The sequence below is a fragment of the Mustelus asterias genome, chromosome 30 (assembly GCF_964213995.1).
Source record: "Mustelus asterias chromosome 30, sMusAst1.hap1.1, whole genome shotgun sequence".
In the NCBI taxonomy this organism is placed as follows: Eukaryota; Metazoa; Chordata; class Chondrichthyes; order Carcharhiniformes; family Triakidae; genus Mustelus; species Mustelus asterias.
In genome coordinates this window covers 9509066-9513464 of record NC_135830.1, presented here as the reverse complement: position 1 = coordinate 9513464, position 4399 = coordinate 9509066, and the positions used below count along the sequence as shown (strand labels likewise).

The 4399-nt window shown below is 42.0% G+C and overlaps 1 pseudogene; it reads left to right on the top strand.

Moving 5' to 3' along the window:
* The first annotated feature begins 453 nt into the window (after positions 1–453).
* On the top strand, positions 454–4399 carry LOC144480734 (Ig heavy chain V region pseudogene; annotated as a pseudogene).

Below are 4399 nucleotides of genomic sequence, written 5' to 3'. Positions count from 1 at the left end.
CTGTTTGAGAAACAATGACGGTTGATCACAGGATTCTCTGTGGCAAGGTCAAATAAACCCACATTTATACCATTGGAAATCTACAGGGAGGCAATTAACTTCCACAATTATTTACAGTTAGTTAAACAAACTGATTAAGCAGTAACTTTCCATGTTCATTCAGGGAGGGGTTTAGAATGTTGCGAGACCGCAGGGGGGCGGAGATCCGTGCAACCTAACATAGTTTAGAATTAATTAGCTAATAGCTAAATGTAAGACATGCTTACCATGTGGAATATTCATTGTTAGGAATTACCTAAGAAATATTATAGCCATGATGCTGAAGCCGGCATAGCTCAGTGACATTAGAACAGAAGAGAATCGGAATGGCAATTATAGTCATATTCTGTCGAATGTCCTCCCAGAACTGAAGTAAAAGTCACCTGCAACATATAGTTCCACACAGTATAAACGATGCCGGCAGAAGCCACCGGTCATCCACACCAGAAAACCTGCATTCTCACGACACATTTACGCATTTAACAGCACGCTAAACATCATAAAATTCTCCAAAGCTCATCACGTAGGAGGGTCAACCAAGTTCAGACTGAAGAACATATGGAAATTATCAGATATTTTTTATACCAGTCCTAGGCCTCTTTATAATTACAGTGGTTTCTTTCCATATTTATGTTTCGCTGAACCACATTACGATTGTGCTGGTCAGACCCTCCTTGGGCATTGCATGAGGCACTGTTTCCGATGGTTCGCAAGTGAATAAAGGTATAAGATTCCACAGATTCTGAATAAAAACAAACGTTACTATACACAATTAGAAAGGTAAAACATCCAAGGGCTTTAGTGAGGAATGGTTGATCGGATGGTCGTTTACAAAGGCATGTGTCATAGTTTGTTTGAGAAGTTGGTGATGACAGTGAATTTGAAGGAGAGAGAGAGAGCTATTCACACCACACGCAATTTCTCTCTTTCATTCACACACACACACGTACACAAGGTGATTAGGACGGTAAATACATGGGTTACGGGGATAGGGCCTGGGTGGGATTGTTGTTGGTGCAGGCTTGATAGGCCGAATGGCCTCTCTCTGCACTGTCGGGATTCTATAATCACAGAAACTGCTGATATCTAACTGGAGTGTATGGTGATTGTAACGACAATGAATCTTTAATTTTTATTGATTATCACTCTGTTTTGGGACGTAATTAAACAATGTCAGCTGCCCAATAGTTACATTGCCACATCATTAAGTTTTTCGTCTGTCAGCTTTACTATTTTGGGCGAACATATGCTGAGTGATTTGTTGTACATGAAACAACCATATGGTCCAGATATTACAACCCTCCGTCGACATACTATTCATGTTCCCTCTTTCTGTCCTTGAGATGAAGATTCACCATCAGCAGTGGAAGAATCAGCAGAAGAGCAGGAATATCTCCTGGTGATGGACAGTCGATATTTCCTGATAGTCTGGGGATTGAATTCGTTGAAAAACTCTGGAAGGAATGAAGGTAGTCGACACAGATGAAATAAAGGACCTGGTTCAATTAATGAAGTACTGGAGAACAAAGAGGAGAATGTCGAACAACGTCTTTCGGGCCCGTCTATGGATATATCCATCAATTCATTCATTGATTCCAGAAACAAAATGGCCTGGCATCCAAATGTCACTGTTTGTTACATTACCCCCGTCACCTCTTTATTTTTTCGGGCCGACAGTGGCATATTTTTAATGGAATTGGACCAGTAATCGAGATGCCGGGTTAATGCTGTGGCGATATGGGAACAAATCCCATCAGAGTAGCTGGTGAATTTGAAGGCAATTTGAGTAGAATTTGGAATACCGACTAACAGTTACGATGGGAACCTCTCTGATCCACCAGTGAACTGAATCCTCCATCGTACCCTGGACTCAACTACATTTGTCTCCAGATGGAGGGCAATATGACTAACTCTTCCAAATGTATCCTGTGCCTTGTAGCCTGCTTGTATTTCCTGTTCACCATCAAAACATCCATCAAATGTTATAATCTGTTGGCGCGATCCTCCATAGGACTGTTGTAGCTAAGAGGGACAACACAAATTGAATAACTTCTCTTTTCTTGGAAATCGGAACACTTCGCATCCGTTCACAATCTAAAAATATAAGATTATCACCAGCGTTGTCGTTGGGTAGATTTCTTTATAAATAGACGTCATTGACGATGTTAAATGTTCGAAGCTGGCTGGCAGCCAAGTGGCCAATACTGAGCAAACAGATATTTTATTTACTGCACAAACACCCCAGTTGCTTCCTGTTGTTGACATCGGACTTTCCAGCCTCCCTGACTGCAGTCGGCTGGGTTGCTTTTAAATACCGTGCGGGGCAGATTAACGTAAATATGAATGATCAAAATGGGATCTATCTATTCAAATAATAAACGTTTCAGCTGCACAGCAATGGCAGATTTAAATGGTATTCCATCTGAAGAAATTTATTCAGTGACAATCGTGTCCACTTTGAGATTAAACAAGATGATAAAATAGTAACTTGAACATTTAACATTTTCTTATGCATTCATGGGACATGGGCACCACTGGCGGGCCAGCATTAATTGCCCTTCTCCAGTCACGCTTGGAGGGCAGTTGAGAGTCAACCACATTGCTGTGGCTCTGGAGTCACATATAGGCCAGACCAGGTAAGGACAGCAGATTTCTTCCCTCAAGGACATTAGAACGAGGACACGATTTAATTCATAGAATTTCCAAATCAAGAGTATGCTCGTTCTTAAAGCCCGTTTAATAGTAATTTAGTGAAGTACGGGTGCTGCGAATGAGTGGAGAAATATGCTTCAGTGGAATGTAACACATTTATTCTTGTGATATTGTGTAATATGCCGCAAAGTCCTGATATCCTGTGCTCCCAACATCAGTGAATGTTAGACAGCCGATCAAATAAGCTGCAATGATTTGGATGCCGAAGGAGAATTTTACTGATCGCGTAACCGTTCCGATTCATTAACTTCGTGTCAGATGCTGATGTAAATGTAAATATTTCTCTGTCAACTCACTAGTTAAATATCAGGCAAGCGTGCTAATGGCACAGGGCCATGTTAGGCTCAGGGGCAGTTCGACAAATGTAAGGAGCAATAATGTAAAAGAAAATGAGGTGGCTCTTGTTATTTGCAGATCCAAAATGCATAAGGATCGCCATTCACATTTTAAATAGAATCACTTTGTTCACCCCCCCCCCCCCCCCGCATTTAGTTACATAAATGGATCACAATTCGTCTGATAGATGATACTTCATTGTTGTGATCAGATAGAGACCGGTTGCAAATTAGACACGACAGACGCCCCATTCCATCCTCAAGTATTTTACTCGTTTTTATATTCAGTTCATTACCTAACGGTGTAGGGAAGCAGGGACACTTTGCCATGGAACTTCGTTTTCTTTATTAACAGATGCGCAAATGCAGTTTCAGTAATGGGACCAGCGGATTAGAATGAGTCCATTCAGTCAAACCATATCCCGATACATATAAAATGTCAATTTTAATAATAATCTATTGTAAACCTTGGAGTCCACTCTGTTGGGGTAGTGGAAGGTGGGACGTGGATCCAGTTGCCACCTCCACCAGGGAATCAATAGGCGGCGCCTGGAAAGCCGCACCCTTCTGCCGGGTATTTAAATGGCGCTCACTGGGACCGGAATCCAACAGTCCGGGAGGTGGTTTGTTCACTGATTTCCTGACACAACCATTTCCCCCAAATTCTCAGAAGGATGAGCGCGGCGATTTATATTATTTTGCTGCTGGCTTTCTTGTCGGGTGAGTAGTTTTTATTGTCAAAGTCTCTCAATGTCACTGTCTCAGTGTTAGTCTATCTCTGGAATATTCCAGAGTCAGCAATTATTTGACAAAGATTAGTCCTCGGGGCCATTTATTAAGTCACTTTTTCTGAGTCTGTTTTACATTTTGAACTATTTTAATAATTGATTAATTCACTGAAATGTGTTTGGGTGGATTCTGTTTTGTGTTTTTTTGAATGACTCATGTGATATATTTTTACAGGTGTCCAGTCGGATGTTGTGTTGAGTCAGTCCGAGGCAGCGGTCGGGCATCCCGGAGGCTGCCTGAGACTGACCTATAATACGAGCGGCTTCGATCTTGGAAGCGACGGCATGCACTGGATCCGACAGGTTCCGCAACAGGGGTTGGAATTGTTGATTTACTACTTTAGTTTATCGACCAGGGAATACGCCACTGCGATTCAGAATCGATTTATTGCGAGCAAAAACATTTCAAACAATATCTTCGCTTTGGACATGGGGAGCCTCAAGAGCGAAGACACCGCAATCTATTACTGTGCAAAAGATAGCAGTGGTTACCATGGATCCTGGGGACAGGGGACCCCAAGGTGA